Genomic DNA, 20,760 nt, shown 5'->3' with positions numbered 1-20,760 from the left:
CGCTAATTGGGACTTATGTTGTGTCCAAAGAAAATGACCTAAGGGTATGGCCCCTGGCTGATGTCGCCAAAGTAATTGTACTGCCTTACGGGAAAGAAATGGTGGCTATGCCGATGGTACACCTGCAGTAAACAGATCTTTGTATTTTTTTCTTCAATGAATATAGCAAGCACTACATGAATATTTGAGAAAGCTATCTCACAACATGTCATTGTAGACTCCCTATGCAATCGTCCACTTTACCACTAGGGATGAAGTTGGAATTGTACCATGTGGATGGCTCACTGGCAACACACAAATGGCCCAACCTTCCCACGCACGTAGCTGACAAAATGGTGAAGAGAGCATCACCACCTGGCACGGACTGTTCAAGCCTCGAAGTTCAAGTGAAGGGAGTGTTCCGTAAGTTGAACTCTTGTTAAGGGGGCACTTGAATGCAAAAACAAGTTTACTTCAAACTGCATTAAACGGAATGTTAATTCCATACATATAATTCCATGCTTTGATTTCGTTACGAAGCTACAATAAAATTATGCTGGACCCTTTCTTGCTTCTGCGCTAAGCATGTGAACGACGCTTCAGCTTGTGCATCAGTATTTTCAGTACATGGTACGCGTGCACACATGTGCCATGCTGCGCAGCACACTAGCACTTCATACGAGAAAAGAAAGGGTAGAGGACAAACACGGTGCTAGAGTGTCCTCTCCCCTGTCCGTCGTCATTTGAACTGCTAGTTTACCTCAATGCGTTGATACCAACTTGCCCGATTCACCACCATTGCATAGTACGTGTTGCGAAGCAGACTGGTGTCGCTGGCTGAAGGACGTGAAGATAATTGTTGTCTGTGAAACATTCACAAGAACTGTTGTGGGCTACATTTCAGTGAATCGGTATTGAAAAATGCAGATGTGTGCATCATGCCACGCATTCACGGAACACTACGACCAGACCCGTTCCAACTCCATATGCCCATGATAGGTATGTGCACATTTCTCTTGCTGTCTTATTGGCTGCCACCAATCTTTGCCTCCCGAGGACCACATGCTTTGCCTGCAAAGACATCTCTGTTTACACAGCGTTTTTCCTCTAAGCAGTAGCACAGTCTGAACTAATTTTGTTTCATTTTTTGTAACTGAAGCATGGACCTTCATTTTAGAGAGAGTTGTTTTTGCATTTTAGTGCCCCTTTAACATTAACACATATGTATTTGATAACATGCATTCCGATTTTATATGTACAGTGAACTGGGAAGAAGCAAGGAAGATGCTCCCTGCGACAGAATTCGAGTCGGACCTAAATGATTGAGGCACCTTGCCCCCCCAAGAGAATAAGACGTCCTAGGATACTCAGTGACTACGACGATGATGACGGCTTTCCCCCTGTACCACACAGCCTTGTTTCTAGAGGTACGTAGCTGGCGTAAGACAGTTATTCAAGATGACGGCAACATTTCCTTGTGTCTTGCAGACAATTAGAGAAAACAACGGACGAAGTGGGCACTTCTTTCCAGGCCCACGTCGTCAGTTTCTGGTTGTTCTCTCTAAGTGTACCACAGCTTAATGGTAATGTTGCTGTCTGCTTGGGTACACCAGCTTGCTTGCCTTGTGTTGCTGTGTTCACAGATGGTTAGTGTTTTAGAATAATCTAATGTGAAGCATTGGGGGAGTACTTGGCTTCAAAGCGTGTTCTGTGCTACTGTGATGGACAAAAGTTTATGGAACACGCTCCGACATATCCCTCCCTCAGGGTTGACACGCAAGCAGCGAATGGGACTGTACGGACCTGCAAACAGGTAACTGGGGTACCTAGCAGTGTTGCGGAATGGGTCGATCCATTCAATTCCAATTCCATTCAGAGGAGTAGTCGAGAGCCGAAATTCCATTCCTTTTAATTCCTCGGAATGAAGACGCGAGGCTCATTCTCATTACAGCCAAGAAAAGGACATTCCCACTGCGGGGCTAACGTGATGCGCTATAAGTTATTAACTGGTGCACTGATCAGTGCAAAAAAAGAAAACATGTAACGGGATAATAGAACCACCAACAGCCAACGCACAAAAAATTGTATATTGCTTCATTTTTATGAATTTTATGTTCTTCTGTTTCCAACATTAACATCTTAAAACAAGAAACAGCGCCGCAACGAGCGTTTACGAGCAAGATTGCCTGCACGTACAGCGTCCGAGGTGCAGACTTTTTTCTTGTGTTGTAATCCGAAACTATAGACGACCTTCGACGCCAAACGCTTACTTTGAGTGGCCTCTGCTCAGAACACAGCATGCTGGAGGCCAGCAATTTAACACCATTCATTGGCCATTTCCTTCTGGCCCCAAACAGGTCTTATTCCATTCCAGTGCCATTCCCAGCAGCTGGTGACTTAACTCCATTCCCATTCCATTCCAGTGCGCTAAAAATGGGGCATCACTCCGGAATCATTCCAATTCCGGAATTTTAATTCCACAACTCTGGTGCCTAGGCACATGTTTGTAAGTCCGTACGGTCCCATTCGCTACTATCATGTCAGCATTGAGAAGAAATTTGCCGGAGCCTGTTCTGTAAACTTTTGCCTAGCACTACATGCTTAAATGTATTGTTTAATATTTTAAACACCAATTCCAGCGAGTTCCCAAGATGGATGTGCTATCACTACTACTTCATCGCAGCTGATGCTACGTCAGGAGGATAGAAGCACAACAAACCCAGGTAATTGGTGGCCCGAGGGTATGACAGCGCTCTGCAGCTTCTGATAGCAAGCAGCTGGCACCCCAAGCCAATGCAATGCTGCCAATCTTTGCTGTTGCTCGCATGTATTGCAGTGAGGCCACCTGCAAGAACTTCCATGTCGTGTCCTCTATTGAATGAACCTCAGCCACAGCAGACAGATTCAGGAACCACATTTGCGGACCGTTGTTGAAACATAATGCTACATTCACACTACGTCAGTGAATGCCGCAAATGTCGTGAACGACGGAGATGCCGGTGAACTTGTCACATTCACACAGCAATCCGTGAATCCCGCGGACGCCGCGAAGGTGCCGAAAGCTGCAGCGCGAGAGTAGAGATTGCTTCTACTATTGACAGGAGTACCATGAGAGATGCGAGTCTGAACCAATCAGCGTGCCGTCGTTCGCGGCTTTCGATGATGTAGTGTGAACATAGCATTAGATGTGCAACCTGCCTAGTCGACTGTTTGCTGTGTCCCTCTCGGACAGGCATACGCAGCATTTTTTAGCTGTGTCACATCTTTTAAAAAGAAGAAAAACAACAACAACAGAGAACATATCATTGCAACACCTTTATCTCTGCCAATAGGTTGGTCATTTACTGGCCACTGTGAACAGTCTTTTCTTTTTCTTTTTTTTGCGTTGGGATTTCTAAATTGACGTTTCATCAATGCAGAGGCATACTGCATTTGCGAAATCTAAGTCCAACACTGTAAACTCCAACAGCACGCTGAACTGACATTCGCTGCCTGCGTTACCCACCTAAGTATTTCACCTAAACAGGTTGTGCAAAAGTCAAAGCAAATCGTGAACCAGCAACAGTGACCTTGCAATCTTATCTCCTTCATAGTGTCACAGGGATTTATAACTGCTTTTGTATGCGTCTTGCCAGTATCATAGTAATATGCTTTTCACTTACTCATTTGATTTAGTTTTACCCTTTGTGTGGTGTCTTTTTATAAAATACATAATGATAACACTTGGTTTGGAGCCTGTACCCCAGTACCATTTGTGTGTGCATTACAGCGACATAAGGTGGGGATGGGAAAAGATCATGTGAGGTTCCTTTTTTTTTCTGACTAGTTTTGATTTGAAATAGCCTACATAAGTAAAGTAGTTATTCTGGTAGCAGCAGCAGTTGTTATTGTGTTCATTTCAGCATGTGGCAGAAACACCTGGAACACTTGGAAGTTGGGTTTAGTTTTGGGAAATGGGACGTGACTCTATCAGGTGTTCAACAGCGAACTAATATATGTGTGTTAGTTGATCTACTTGATCATAGAGGCAACCTTATTCCCAGTTGCTGCCAAGCCAGATAACCTGAGAGACCTGATGGCAAAGTTAAAAGTGTACATTTCGTACAAGAAAAGAACTATGACCTGTACATTATAAGATGTTCAACCTTACACCGCTCATTCGCGTTAACTTTTTTATTACAGTGGTGTCAGCAGATATCATGGATGACGAATCAGGTAACCTGCATGCGCAAAATGCAAGCTATTTTCGAGAAATTAATAACCACCTCTTTTGTACACATTAGTGATGTTACACCTGAATGGAAGTGTGTGCATGCCATAGATAAAAAGAAATTGCTGACAGATACGCTGCTTTTGCAGGAACTTCCAGTGCTACGATGCATACTACAAGGACTGAACGTCTGCCAATGAGGGATTATGGTATGTGATGTGGGACAAAGTGCACACAATGTAGTTACAGCATATATTATGTAGTTTTTAGATGAGGGACATATACGGATAACAGAAAGCATGAAGAATAGTCCCCTGAATATCAAATAACATTTTGAGCACTCTTCACAGGATTAGCATTTGAAGAAAAAAGAGGATATTAAATAATTGCTAATATCGCAATTGTAAATACATATGAAGCATTGAAGATATTCTCTGTGCATGCAGAATTTTGACTATTTGCACACCGCAACATTTACATTATTTTTATTTTCCAGATTTTCAGCATCGGGTTGTGAAGAACTTCAACATAATCCGTATGGCACTACAACAACTGAACGAGGTGCTCATGAATCTTGTGCCACTTCAGACATCCCTATCCGAGAAGCCAAAAATACTTGAAAGTCTACTGAGTACTGTTGAGGAGCTTGAGCGCTTTGAAGGAGGACTTACGAAGGAACAGGAGAAACAACTAGTGAGTGACTGTTTTACATTAGTGTTTTGACATTGCTCGACACCATCGGACTTCGATCATGCACTCTGGTTTTCGATCGTTATTGTAAAGGGACTCATTATTTTATTCCCCACATCCCCACCAGCAATGGGGTAGAGTATCGCCTCTGGCAATGAACATCCCCACTGCCCATCTCAAAATAAAGTTGTTGTTACATTAGTGTATACTCGGTAACGACAGTAATACTAGAAGGTGCAGATCATGACAGTTAGAGCAAAATGCCAACATTTCAGCTGTTTGAGCATGGTGCCATTGTCCTTGACACCAGAGATGTGGATTTCAAATCGTGGATTCGATTTAAATCCGGATTTAAGCCCCCCCAAAAGTCTGGGGATTTGATTCGGGATTTGATTGGTGCCAAAATTTGGAGTAGGATTCGGATTCGGATTGAATCACGTTTTTAGCAAAGGATTTGATTTGGATTGAATCACAGTTTTCACAAAGGATTTGGTTTCCGCCCAAATCACTCATCGGGATTTGGTTTCCGACCGAATTGGAGCTAAAAAAACTGACGTGACTCGCACACCCATGCTCTCTGCCGCGCACAGGGAGTTTCTGTGCAATAGCGATCGCGACATATTGAAGATTTCATCGCGCGCTTCTCACGCAAACCGATGCACTTCCACGATTACAGGCGAACCCAACAGAGGGACACACCCTCGCCGCGCGCGCATGGACGGGTCAGAGGTCTACGCTCTACAGGAGAGAGAGAGGTCGCCGACGCCGAGCTGTCGCCTTTTAGCGTTCGTGTCACCGCTCGTGCAGCTTGATCGTTGCCTGGTCCGGCATCTTGAACACTTTTGCGGAGGCATGAAGCCGTGGAAGTCAAATTTTTCAAACTTTGAAAGGTCCGAGACGAAATATGAAGCCATATGCAAGCTCTGCCAAAAGAAGGTGTCATCCAAACCAGGTGTGACATCCAACTTTTTGCGGCATCTGAGAAGACTGCACCCGGATGCCACCAAACTAATGACACAAATGCTGTCAACCCGTTTGCGGCAGCATGCTCGATGGGTGCAAGGAAGAAGATGTTGGACAAGGTGCTTTTTGAAATGTTGTGCACAGACATGCAACCTTTTGCTATTGTGGACAGAAAAGGATTCAGGAATTTCGTCAAGGTATGTGTTATCGACATTGTTAGCCTGAGCAGTGAGCACATGCTTCCTGCCCCGCAAATGGAAAGCAGAAACAGGTTCAATGAAACGCACACAATTTATTTTAGAAAAAGTTTGTCTGACGTGTAGTGTAACGTGGACGCAACATGCGTCTTATTAAATCGCAGAGTCTTTGGAAGCGGAAAATTGAGAACTGCGGATGTGGAGAACATAGGCAGGCACGTCTGGTGGGTCGGCCAGATTGCTTGCAAATTTGGCAGGCTTTGGGGTTGATTCCGGGAGGGGGGGGAGACCAGATTCGGGTCGCGCTGACTTTGTTTCACTATGGGTCAGGATCGGGACCGACTGATGTCAAACTTGTAGTAGCATGGTGTGTTGGCATGGGAAAGGCGCCTGGGCTGTCGCTGTGCGGCTGAATTTTCGCACTACGTTATGGGGTTCATATTTTCCAGCTATTCGTTAGGTAGAGCATTGTAAACTTCTTTGCAGGCATTGGACTCCAAGTACACGCTGCCAACACGGCAGTACTTGAAAGAAGAAATGCTCTCGGGTGCTGTACATGAAGTAAGAAACAGAATCAGCGCACAACTGGATGCGGCTAAGAACTGCGCGTCCATCCTGGATATATGGACGTCCAGGAGCATGGAAAGTTTCTTGGCTATAAGCGTTACGTTTGTGGACGACACATTTCAGCCACGCATGGTGTTACTTGCCTGCAAGGAAATGGTTGGTCGACACACATCCGAGAACATAACTGCGGAATTTGACTCTGTAGTTGCATCTTGGAATATAGCTGGGAAGGTACCAGATCGGATGTGGACATCTGCTTTCGGTTCCCACATGTTCTAAATTCCGCAGATATGCCGAGTGGTGACCGACAATGCCTCATCGATGGTGAAAGCCTTTGCCTTGCCAGGCTGGACCGTACCAGATGACGATGGCGACACTGACAAGGACACTCCCGCCGATGTCGCAGCAGTTTCGGACGAGGACCCCGAAGTGCTTCAACCTGCAGCTCGATCTCACTATGGCTGTGCAGCCCATAAATTGCAGCTAGTGGTAAAGGATGGCCTCAAGGTCAGGAGGCCATAAATAATAATAACGATTTAAAAAATAGAAAAACATCTTCCTTCCTTTTTGACTGGCGCTGCGATGGCACAGGAAAGAAGTTACTGATCGCGTTCGTATTTGTTGATACGAGATATATACCTAGGCCGTTCGGAAATCTGAACTTACTTATGGTTACTAATCTTTTTACTTATGGTTTTTGTGTTTATGTCATATATTAAAGGCAGAGTGGTCTGAAGTTCTTCGAGTGTTTCGCTACTAAGCGAATGTTCACTTTCTCACTGCTAGGACGCGGCGGTATCAGATGTCCTTGGAAAGTGCTCTGCTCTTGTGAGATATATCCGGAAAAGCCCCCACGATACCAAATTGGTATACGAAGCGTCAGGATTGCACTTGGATGCCGCTGTTCCAACACGTTGGAACTCCCAGCTCGCTATGGTTAGAAAGCTACTACGCGTCTTCCAGGGCAACCCTCAGTTAGTGGACAAGCTTTCTGCTTCCAAGAAAGGACGACTAACCAACTACGAGATAAAACAACTCGGTACTATGACAGGAAAGCATATATGTCACACAAATAAGCAGTACTGACCTTAAATTTCAGGATACCTCGTAACCATACTGTCGCCATTCGAAGAGGCTACAAACGTCCTCCAGCATGACCACGAAACCGTTGGCCATAGTATAAGGTGCCGTGTAGTTTGTTTGCGTCCCTCAGTCCCAGAGATCGATAATGGATGTATTACACAGTGCTGTAAACCTTGTTGAACAATAAATGTGTTAAGCAACAAACAGTTACCAGAAATAGATGCAATGTGCAGCTTTCTGTACTGAACTCTAAATCGCTATTATTCCTATTATTGTGTGTATCAGATGCACCACAGTTGAGTTTCTGTAGGCATGGTTGTTGCTAATGTGAAGTGTTCACATTTACGAAATGCTGAACACTGAATACCTCATAAAACACAAATTCTTGGATGAAACAAACGCATTCTTAGGCAAACAATGAGCCCTTTGACAGAAGGAAATACGGCCAGCCTGTTGCGACTATAGACCACGAAAGGCAGTGTAAATCAGAATCTCTCGAAAGTGTGAAGCTGCTTTGAAGAACACAAGTTGAAACAAGGCAAAACCCACCCAGTCTCTTACATTTATAATGCGTACAAACAAATCGAGCAACAAAGGGGGACAGCTTCCAAAGGTCACAGCCGCACTTCACAACGCACTTGCTTTGTTGTCAGATTGCCAACACGTAAATGTAACTGCAAGGCCAGGCAAACACCAGACACTTTCCACTGGTGACGGCAATACAACCAATACAACGTTGTGGTGAATTGCTAGAGGCCCACGTATCTCGTCAGCAAAACCCTCATAGCCACGAGGCTGGGTGCTCGCGTTCCTTGTTGTGATCGGCCGCCGAGCAGAAGACAATTACATTCCACAAAAGAGTACAGCTCACATGTCATACCTGCAAGCATGAGGGCAGCAAATGGTTCAAACACAAAAAGCTGTTAATTATTGCGTGTTATCTGAACGCCTGCAACGAAGAGAAATATATATGCCTCAGCACCTCAATATTAGAAACACAAGAGACCTTGTGACCTTGCGGGTGTGACATGCGGGAGCCACACTTCTGTCTGCAAGCATTGCTTGGCATTGTGCAACACTAGTGACATAACGGGTGACAGCAGCGCACAAAGTTGCTCGAATCATAAGAGCGTGGGAGAGGAGGAATGCGGAAGAGAAGCTTGAAGTGCGCACTTCTCACAGAGTGGAGCAATTTTGCCCAAACAATTTTCTGGTGCATTAGTTTCTCAATAGGAAGAACTATTTGCAGCGAAAAAAAAAAGAAAGAAAGGAGGTTCCAGAAATATCATAGCCCCTTCAAGATAAAGCTATCATGGAAACGACACTACTATTTGCTTTTTGATCATGCCCCATGCAGTAATTTGCTATCTTGCAGAATAGATAAACCTTTCCTAAAAGCGTTGATCTCGCTGAAGGAGCCATCATTTCACAATAATGCATGTGGGAAGAGAACATGAGGCATGCCTCTCCACTTACCTGATAGCTTCTTGGCTAACCTCTTCCTGGCAAGGCCCTTTCGATGTCCAAGTAGCACAACACAGTGATGACAGGCCAATGTTGTGGTGAACTGTCCCAGCCGAACAATTTTCAATGACGCCTCACACAACACTGACCACTTTAAAATGCACCTTGCAGGGCACTGAAAAAGACAAGTAGTCAGTGTGTCACTCGAAAATATTGGGATAAAACACAAGCTAAGATATATGCTATTAATAAAACACTTCAGTAGTTCAAAACAATTGTATAGGTATGTCGGCTGTGCAATTGCTGATGAGCTCCGGTCAACTCTGATATCAAGATTACAACGCTGCACTTGTGGAATTGTAAAAGTATGCCTGCTAGCAAGAGTTGTACACGTTACTCGAAAAAAGTGATTGATTACAATTACCGTTACTCCGGGGTGAAAAGTAATTCTTTACTGTTACAAATTACTTCATTAAAAATGTAATACGTTACTGATTAAAAATGTAAAGCGTTACTTTTCCCGTTACTTTTATATTGTGGGCCATATCAAAGCCAACAAGCCTGCAGTGAACGCAACCATGCAGCTCTTGTTGCAAATTCTAATATGAGACACCAACGTATATGATAAGTGAAATTGACAAATACATTTGAAAGCAACATACAAAACACATACAGGCGTTTCTTACAGATTTATATACATATATACACAACACGGACGTCCGAATAGGCGTCGAAACATCCGCTTCGTTTTGTTACTGCTGTTATGTTCAGTCCGCACAATTTGTCAATACGGTCACCTATTTTACTGTTGCTCCAGTAGGTCGCAGTTGTAAGGGATTATCATATTACTGTGATGTACATGAAATACATGTGGACTAGAGACAGCCATCACCGTAACCTCAGCATCATTGCTTCAGTTGAACTCGTGGTGGAACAGAAGAACAGACTGGCTTGCTGAAAAGGGTTGCCATTGTTGACAGAAGGTTAAAAAAGTAATCAATTACTAGTTACTAGTTTACTGCTAGATTACTAGTAATTGATTACCGAAAATTGTAATCAGATTACTTGGAAAATTACTTGCTCAAAAAATTAATTGATTATGTTAAAAATTACTGAAAAAGTAATTGATTACTAGTAATGCAATTACTAGTAACGTGTTACGTACAACTCTGCTACTAGCTTCCGTATAAAATTTCAAAACTGGTAATGTAGCTCAGCAGCTATGCTAAGAAAACAGAGAGGAGCGCTCAAATCCATGCTAGTTTCTTACTTTTTCCTTAACTTTTCAAGATGATGTAATTACATGTATAAGCTAAACGTGTATTTATGAGGATAAGGTCACTGAACAGTCTTTCAAAAAAAGAAGAAGAATGGGGCCATCCTCAATTTTATATTCAGTGTGTGCACTCATATTATGTACAGATAAGAAAATGTATGACATGCCTGCAACGGTAGATGTGTTAGCCCTTGTAGATGTGTGGCCCTTATCCAAAATAAAGTTGTTGTTTGTAGATGTGTTCAACATAAACAACAGGAACTGGCGGGGGCAGCCACAAATATGAACTACAGACATGTAAGCCTCCGATGTCCAGAAATTAATGAACTCAGCTGACTCTGGCAAAAGGGACAAATATAAACTAAACACAACACGAGGGCTCATGTTATGCTTTGTTTATGTGTCGTCGCCCATCTCTCAGCCTTGCCTACAAGGCGAATATTGTTGCATTTCGCAGTTATAGTAGGTACACCAAATGGTCAGCGAGTAAAGTAAACATACAGGATGTTTATTCCTACCCACTACAAATTTTTTTGTAAAAAAGCTATGAGAGCAGCACAGATGTCACTTCTGCAATATAGTTATATGGCCAGGCCAACACCCTGTGGAAGACAGTGTGGAACTTCAAGTTGACTAGTTACCTAAAATCCATTACTTACTCTTTAATTAGGGAATGTTGGGTAAAAGCGGGATAGAACGGGAGACTATCCATGTTGAAAGCCATACTATCTTTTGAAAATCCAGAAAACAATGTGTGCCATGAAATATTAACCACTGAATTTCAGTACACAAATTAGTTGAAACCAAAAAACCACGCCACCACCACTACCACCATGCTGTCGGATACTTATGTGGGTCGGAATGCGGCTTATCTGGCCAGCAGATCGGCCCACACCATTATTAATTATCTCCATTCCTTCAAATCACGTGGCCCTCTGACATGAAATGAGGGCTGTACCCCCTGCGTTCCAGGTCGCAGTGGTTCAACCTTGCCTCATTTCCCTTTCAAAATTTGGGGGTGGATATCTTCATGCACATGCGTGTTTCAGGATTTGCTAGACGTGGAACGGCTTTCAAGAAGGATATCTTCTCATTCTGCATCTCGCTCTTGCCTGAAATCCCCCAATTGTATTGTATTTATTATTAGTCATCTCCATTGGAAAATACATACATATTTACATACAGGTGGAGAACCCAGTAGGAAACAAAATCACTGTTAAAGGGTTCTCCCCAGTGAATAAGAAATACGTCAAAGACAGTTCACCAAGCATTAAATCAGATTAATTCGGCATCGCACTTCTAGAAGGCTTCTGAAGACCGGATAGAAGGCACTAACTGCAGCAGTAACACAGTTAAATGTACACAAAAAAGCAATCCGTATAACAACTCAATTACATAGGTAAAGAAGATAGCAAGAAGCGTTTAGTTTGTAGTTTAAACGCTCTGGGGCTAGCAATCCTCCTTATTTCAGGTGGTAAATGATTCCACTCGCATACACTGCAGAAAAGAAATGAGTGCTTACCGTAATTAGTTTTTGTTAGTGGTAGATTGGGCAGACCCTCCGCTCCAGCCCTGCTTTGACGTTTTGCCATCAGATGGTTATAACTAAGCATTTCTGATTCTAAACAGCCAGTAACGACCGCACGATCAGTACAACATTATGGGAAATTACTTGCTGCATACTTAATATTCTGTAATTACTCTTCACTGGAGAAACAGGGAACTGATATGGTAAACTAAATATAATTTTTATAGCACAATTTTGCAACCCCTGCACTGCCCGTAAGTGAGAATTATAAATAAGACCCCAGACTGGGGCACAGTAAGCGATATGGGAATGGACAAAAAAAAAATATAAGCTTAGGAGCACTGAACGAGGAAAGCGTTGTCGTGTCCTGACAAGTTCACTAATGCCTAAGAAATTTTGTTAGAGATATGCCTAATACTGTACTCAACTGTAAAAATGACATCTGTGCTGCCCTCGTAACTTTTTATAAAAATTCTGTAAAGGAAAAAAATAGTCACCGTGTGTAACATGGAGTATGGGAAGTTTTACAGGACTTCAGATAGATATGTGGCAAATCTTTAGAAATAAGAGTTCAGCAAAAACAGAATATACAGTGTATGTAGGCCCTCATGTGTTTCAATATTGTGCTGTGTGTGCCAACGACAGATGTTGACTGACAGGCGAAAAATATGCAGAGAAGAGGGTGATGTGTGCGAAGGGACTCATATGGCGTTCCCAATCTGGCCAGGCAGCGCGTTGCCCAACTGTATCCGGTGTTCTTACATCTGCACTGCAAGGGCCCACACTGGCTCTGGTTGGCTCGCCTTATACCCGCATGCCGAAGGTAACATGGGTTAGCAGACGATGCAACCAAGACACTAGCACCCGCAATGCCCCTTGCATGATCCAAGCGACTAAGGCCCGGTTTCACCAATGCCGATTAAAGGGGCAATAAACGGGTATGCAAGGTGCACTTTTTTCTAATGCAGCGTGATTCGTTTCCTACAGTGACATTTAGCTAATATTTTTGTCACAAAAATGTAAATGATAGCTCCAAACTGATCGAACATTCACTGCACTCTTTCGCGCTCATGCCCCGTCCTGCAATGCCCTGTCAACAATAACCACACACCATTTTGACGTCCCACACCATCAACCAGTCAAAACGCGGGACGCATATACACTGATTTTGCTGCAATATCGGGAAGTGAGGTCAGTTCTAAACATATTTACACTTGTCAATCGCAAGGCAGCCAGATCCAAAGGTAACAAACACCACCCCCACAATATTGCAATTCATGTGCGCACTATGTTGCTTGCACTATGTTGCACTTGCTCTGCAAGGTCACAGCGATGTTTCCAGAAGCGGTTCTCCCCGCATGCAGCTGCTTGTGTCAACGAGGCTCATCATTGGCTAGGAGTCCAAAATCTCCCCCATCACCAGTGACTGGAATGCAGCTTTGCTACACGTGAGAGATGTGTGACGTAGGTGTGAAGGAGAGAGAGAGAGAGAGATTATGGGTTTAATGGCACAAAGGCAACAAAGGCCATAGAATGCCAAAACTACGGTGAGTATGTGAGAGATCATTATGGGAGAGATGATGATGTGAGAGAGAGAGTGTGTGGTAGTTAAAAGCTATCTACAGGTATGAGCGATGAGATGGACCAGGATAAGAGAGAGAGGAGGAGGAGGATGATAACAAGTGAATATGGCAGTTAAAAGCTATCTACAAGTGTGAGCGATCAGGTGATCCAGGTTGAGATATTTACATGAGGAGTTCGGTGATAAAGGATAAAAGCTGAACAATGCTGAACATCTACATCTGACTAAGTAACCCACATATGGTCAAAAATTGGATGACATTCTCAAACGTCACAAGAGGAGCGTCACCCAGTAGGAGTGAAGGAGAGACTCATGCGGATTATGCACTTTGAAAGGCATTGTTTTGTGGTAAAAATGCTTGTAGAGGTAAATAAATTTCATAGCTGGATATCATGAACCACGTTCTTTCATAGAGCATAATAATTGGAGAATATTCGTGGAACTGTTTAGTGCCCTTTAACATTTGAACAGAGATCAACGGTCCCTTAACATCAATTTAACGCAAACGTCTGCTTGATTGACGTGAGCTATTGGCATTGAAACTTTCATCACGTCGCTGACTAACTTTGGTAAAAAATAGTTGAGTGTCAACCTAGTTTAAGCAACCCTTGACCTCGGTTCAAAGTTAACTGGTGTTAGTCAAACCGGCCCTAAAACTGCTAGATTCTTGGCACTCACGTTCGGGTGGCAACGCTCACAGGACATAGCCCAGGCACAGGCTAGCAATTTCAGAGAGCTAGGCGGTTATGCCACGAAATGACCTCGCGAATAGACAATAGAAAAACAGTGTGTGCTTAAAGGTGACATGGCCACCGCTACCAACATGTTCGGTGTGAGAATGGTCCCTGGAACAGTTTCGGGAACAGAGCTCAAAATGCTGAAGGCATATACCGATCCACGTGTTCCTATTTTCATTCATCTACGTGGACTTCGATGTTACAATCAAATGGCAGACCTAAATTAAACATGCACACCTAAATGCAGGCTTTTGATCTTCTAAACATATATGTTTTTCTCATATTAGACACAATGAGCAGTGTTCTGAAACGGTCTTGATAAGTAACTTTAGTAGCCAGCTACACATAGTAATTACTCTCACTGAGAGACTAGCTTTTAAACATACGTGGTTACCTGCATCAGTAATTAGTAACAGTATCTACTTTTCCTCAAAACCTCATTTTTTCTCTCTACAATTTTGTAGACTATTTACATTTCCTCTCACTACCTGTTGCCGTCTGACCTGCACTCCTGGCTCATGTAACTGTCTGCAGTTCTGGAGAAATAGATATTCACAAACGAATACAGTTATTCAGAAACAATTGTGTTTTGCGACAATGGCTACTTTGTTTGGCAACTTGACACCTGATATGGCATTATGAACTGCAGAATTTGGTAGATGGCAGTCAAAATGCAGTAATTATTTATTTTATTTAGGGCCCTACGTAAGTTGGTAAATATAGATAGATAGATGGTAGAACTTTATTTTCACCAGGAAAGCCCATTGTATTTTTCGTGTTTGCCCATTGTGTTGGTATAATATATGGTACGATGCAACAGTTAAGCAGTTGTTCAACGAGGGTAGGAATGTTGTGGGACAAACTTGAAGTATATTCGCACCTAAATATGTTAAATGCCTCGCTTACATAACCTCAGTTCAGCTACAACTTGAACATGCTTCTGCCTGTATGGGACCCTAATACAAGATATCTAATCGACGACCTCGAAAGAGTACAAAAATGTACTGCACATTTCATCACATCAGACTACTCCCCTTATTCTAGCATTTCCTCCATTAAGCAAGTATCTTGCCTTACTCTTGTTCACGAAACCTATCATTCAACCACGCTGTGACCACCCTGTGTCATTCCAGCCAATCGCACATCCACCAGGCTTGAACATTCTCTTAAGGTAGCTCACATCACTGCAAGAACATCTTTCTAATTATCTTCCTTCCTAACATCCACAGTGCTCTGGAATTCCTTGTCCGGATCCATTGTAACCGTAACCAACCCCGAACAGTTCCATAACGCAATGACACAAGGTATTTTGTGCTGAGTCATGCAATTAATGTTGTAACAGTTTTGCTGTATTACAGTGATTTTGTTTTAGTTAGTTGCTATTGCCTTTGTATAGGCTCCGTGCGCTAACCAGAGGGTGCGTGGAAAAATTTGACGCGCCACTTGCGGAGAAAATCGGCACGACTGAACTGAGTGCTGCCTGCTCTTTGTGTTGCACAATGACAAACGATGCAGCCAGCGTCAAAGTGAGGTGCGGCTTCCGACCTCCTAAAGAAGCAGGGCTTTTCCTTTTCTTTTTTTAATGTACAACTGCAGACCAAGGACGGCTTTATGAGTCCGGACACGTTTCTGAAGTGGAAGATATCTCCGAACACCCGGGATGGGACAGTGCGGTAATAGCAACATGTCTTTTCTCAGCTAGTCTTCTAGTTTCAGGTTCCTGCATACCTCAGACGTAGGTTCTGTGGCTTTCGACATTTTCCGAAAAATGTCGGAAAAAGACCATACCGAATTTTTTTTTTTTAATTCGGCATATTCAGAAAAAAATCCGTAGATTTGGTGTCATGTCAGCTGCCATTCCTCAAACAGAAAATTCCCGTTGGAATGCCCCATTTATGGACCATAGGTCATGCCAGGCACTATCTTGAGACACAGACCTTGCTTCCTTGTACTTAGCACTTATAGAAGGATGACCTCAGCATGGTTGGGAGGTCAGTCATCGACTTTATATCACATCAACGCCAGTTAGGAATTCCGAACATTCCTGATCTGTTGTTGTCATGTTAAAGAGGTATAGTGATGTTAGGAATTCGCAAATGGTTTCAAAGGCAATCACTAACATCATACCCTTCTAGTTTGGCGTTGAATTCTTTTGTCTACTCCATTTCAATAACGACATCGGCTAAACTTTGCTTCCATTTCTCAGCCACATTTTGGGCTGCATATCCTACCCCTTTGATGAATGTACCTTTCAGTTCTGGACAAAGCATACGAACCGATATTCCTTTATCGGTACAAATTTGCATTTGTCACCGATTTGCCACAGTGGTGGTGATAAGTTCTAATTTCGAATGGAAGAGAAGCTTTGCTGCTTTCAATACCAGTTATTTTCTGCTATGAAGAAACTTGTTGCGAACATTATGCACAGCAGTTGACGTTTGTACAGAAGTTTTACCTCGACGCATTTGATGAAACGTAGTAAAATAAATTACATGGCGATTGCAGAAATGAAGACGTTCACATTTACTGTAAAACGGGACGCTGTTATCACATCAGTAGAATTTGCAGGACAGACCATACTTCGTTGACGCGCAACATGAATTGTATCCAGCATTACCTGCGGTCGCGCTTCTGCAGCCACACAGGGAAGGATAAAAAGATAAAAACTCTACTTCCATTGGTTCTTGGAGCAGCCAACGAAGCAGTAATATGGGCCACGCGGAGCTAGGGTACCCGAAACGTACTGGTCATTGCAAAAGTCGGGGGAAAAAAATAACACCAGCTGCGTATGTCGGGAAGGCGAAAGCGGATTCAGCTTCAGTACGTTTACGCACCTCCTCCCCACTTGGGTGGCTTGTGGCGCTGTCGTAACCCCCTCGACTGGCCCTCGAAACACTAGCACACGCACACGCTGCCTATACTTCTCTTTCTCCTACGCGCCCTTCCCCCATCGCCCTTGTGGTATATATAAATAAATAAATTCACACAATGCAACTTTAGTGGTACGCAATTAGGCTGTACTTTTGCATCGATCCCAAAGCGCACGGATGGATGTAGGTTTAGTAGGAGTACGCTACGGTCATTGTTGCCAGACGATACGTGTGAATACGGAGATTCAATGCAATATCTTCTTTTCAAATTGAAAGGTAGAGCAGGGTTATTAGAATAGTTAAAGCTCCTAGGGCCAACTGTGATGTAAAACAGAAAACTGCATGCGTGCTTTGTTTGTAGATGTCTGGAATACAGCATTTAATATTGAAATGTATTGAATATAATATTGAAATTTATTATTGAACGTTATTAGCAGCATTTAATATTGAAATGTATTGAAAGTTTAATATTGAAAGTTATTAGCAGAGGCACAAATGAATCAGAGGAAATGGGTGTGGCTGAGGTTAGGTCAGGTCAGCTGAGTGCGTATTCCATGTGTGGAGAGGGCCCATGTAGACTGTGCATCCGTTGTGACTGAGGTTAGGTTGGGTCTGGTGAACACGTATTCCATGTGTCGAGAGGGCCCATGTAGACTGTGATCCGGCGTGACTGAGGTTAGGTTAGGTCTGGTGAACACGTATTCCATGTGTCGAGAGGGCCTATGTAGACTGTGATCCGGCGTGACTGAGGTTAGGTTAGGTCTGGTGAACACGTATTCCATGTGTCGAGAGGGCCCATGTAGACTGCGATCCGGCGTGACTGAGGTTAGGTTAGGTCTGGTGAACACGTATTCCATGTGTCGAGAGGGCCCATGTAGACTGTGATCCGGCGTGACTGAGGTTACGTTAGGTCTGGTGAACACGTATTCCATGTGTCGAGAGGGCCCATGTAGACTGTGATCCGGCGTGACTGAGGTTAGGTCTGGTGAACACGTATTCCATGTGTCGAGAGGGCCCATGTAGACTGGGATCCGGCGTGACTGAGGTTAGGTTAGGTCTGGTGAACACGTATTCCATGTGTCGAGAGGGCCCATGTAGACTGGGATCCGGCGTGACTGAGGTTAGGTTAGGTCTGGTGAACACGTATTCCATGTGTCGAGAGGGCCCATGTAGACTGCGATCCGGCGTGACTGAGGTTAGGTTAGGTCTGGTGAACACGTATTCCATGTGTCGAGAGGGCCCATGTAGACTGCGATCCGGCGTGACTGAGGTTAGGTTAGGTCTGGTGAACACGTATTCCATGTGTCGAGAGCGCCAATCGAATGTTCTCAAACCAGGTCCCGATAGTGGTGGACTGGCAAAATTCAGGGTGGTTGCGGCGGCACCGAAAGCGACCGAAAGTGCGCTGGCACGGCTTTGACACTTGTTGGTGGCCACAGCGGGGGCACATCATGGTGGTAGGGACCAATCCTTTGTCGTGAATCCATGTCACTGTTTTTTCAGTGTCCGTAAGTATTCGTCCGAGACTGAAGAGGTTCATGGCGGACATTTGCGGAGCTTCTCGAGATGTGTCGTCTGCTTTACTGTCGCTATGGTTAGAAATGTTATAAAAGTGTGATTTTCTGTGAAATATTGCTGTTGTTTTGTGTAATATATGTTGATTTAGTGGTTACGATGTAAAATACGTCCCCAAAATACGAAGTTTTTAGATAATAAACTCGAAAATTTGTATACTTTTCCTTTTTCCCCGATAGTGGCGCTCAAGTAGTGAGGAAGGGGTGAGAAATAGATGCCTGGATTACTGTTGTTTGGTCTGCAAAGTCTGCAACGTTGAAGGTTAATTTCGTAGAATAAATTTTAAAAATCCACTTTTTTAAAAGTAATTTTGCCTTCAAAAATATAAGGATTTTACCATCAGCCTCCACGCATGGTGTTTTTGTGGTTTTGTTGCTATTTTTTCTCTCTAGAAGCCGTGGTATCGATGCAAAAGCTTTTCCCGCAATTACGTTACGCAATCATGTGGCACCGTATGAAAGAGTTATGCAAACAGAGTTGCATCGTGTGCATAGAGGCTGAATGGACACTGACGCAAACTTTGTGAAACATGTACCGTACACGCCAACCTCGCGCAAAATTCGGAATGAAAGCACGAAAACCGAAGAAATGAACTGTAACGATATTAAACACATTTAGTTGTAGCTTGACTATTTCTAAACTAGCATTTCCCCCCCAAGAACCACGCCAAAGCAACAACAGGCGCTGCGTCGAAGTCGCAAAAGCTACGTTGTCTTCGCCTTGGGTACAGCCGAATTAGATTTTGAAGAAATCTAAGTTCAGGATTTCGGTTAACAGCACAACTTCTCAAGAATATGACACATACTATACCTTTCTTGCACCGGCAGTCAGCGAACGAACATTCCCGCACAATCACAACAAACTTCCAACAACACGGCTTGGATTGGATGGACGTGTGCTCGGCTTACAGCTTATAGTTGTGCGCCGCGCCGCCGCACGGCACACACCGGCAATTTTGGCTCGCCGCCTATTCTGCTGATCGGCGCGCCGCTGTCGGTGAACGACATTTTAATTTTTTCCTGCGGATTTTCCTGAGAAGTCGACAGGATGGAAACCTGAGCAATGAACAGCAACGGGAGTGGTACCGCCAGTTGTCTAACACGCAAAAGATGAGAAACTTCGAAGATTGCATTGGACAAGCACGGCATAAAAAGCAGAAGCAAGACAAACATGTCAGGGGGAATGCCCATAGAACATTCGCGATTTCCGGTGGCAGTTTAGGTTAGGTTGGTTATGTTAGGTGAGTCTAACCTGAGAAACGCGAATGGAGAAGAGAGAGAAACGCGAACGGGATATTTCATAATTATACAGGATTCCGTAAAGTGGTGTAAGAAAAATTTTCTTTTTTGTTTTGTTTTTCATTTAGATAGCGTAATAAAAAGTACACATTTGAGAAGAGGCAGTTCATGGACACGTGACCGGAACAATCAGCTAAAACGACTCTGTGGGGCAATAATGGTACACCGCTTCGATTTTCACATTTCTGAATTGGTTCATGCACGAATCGGGCATGCATCTAGGGGGGTGGGTTATGGCCTCGTCCCCCTCAATGAATTTCGGTCGACACATAGCGCTTCAATTGGCCTTAGGCGGCAACCGCATGGAGCACTTTTGCCAACTGAATGGCAGCAGAACTTGAAAGGAACGATGACCTACTAAGCGAACAATAGACGACGGACCGATGAGCCGGTTTCTGCCAAGGATAGATATTTAGTCTGAGGAGAGGAAGTGACGCCACTCGATGGAACCGTGTGCGCCAATGAAAACACGCTTCACAGGAAATGCCACAAGCATGTGACAAAGTCACCTGTGACCATGCCTGTGACCGCTTTTTTTTTTTTTTTTTCTTTTTCATTTCGGGCTTTGCTCTCTTCGCCCTGCCTCCTAGAAGGACACGCAGATGGCCCGTCGCGCGGACTTCGACGTGGATATATTAATATGGAGGCCACCCCTTTGGAACTTAAAATATATCCTTTGGCAGGAGGTGGCAAGGTGTGTGCAAGCAGAAGCCGGTGACTAAATGAAACATCAAAATATTA

General features: G+C 43.8%; 1 long non-coding RNA gene across 1 annotated transcript in view; it reads right to left on the bottom strand.

Moving 5' to 3' along the window:
* The window catches only part of LOC135372344 (uncharacterized), a 35,634-nt gene extending 15,995 nt beyond the window's left edge, over positions 1–19,639 (bottom strand). Inside the window, exons 1-2 of the long non-coding RNA XR_010415958.1 lie at positions 19,532–19,639; positions 9,166–9,328 (exon numbers count right to left, since the gene is read on the bottom strand). This is a non-coding gene — a long non-coding RNA (uncharacterized LOC135372344). The remainder of the gene's footprint in view (positions 1–9,165; positions 9,329–19,531) is intronic.
* Between the last annotated feature and the right edge of the window lie 1,121 nt (positions 19,640–20,760).

Source organism: Ornithodoros turicata, unplaced genomic scaffold, assembly GCF_037126465.1.
Source record: "Ornithodoros turicata isolate Travis unplaced genomic scaffold, ASM3712646v1 Chromosome14, whole genome shotgun sequence".
NCBI classification, from domain to species: Eukaryota; Metazoa; Arthropoda; class Arachnida; order Ixodida; family Argasidae; genus Ornithodoros; species Ornithodoros turicata.
This window is presented reverse-complemented; position numbering and strand designations above follow the sequence as displayed.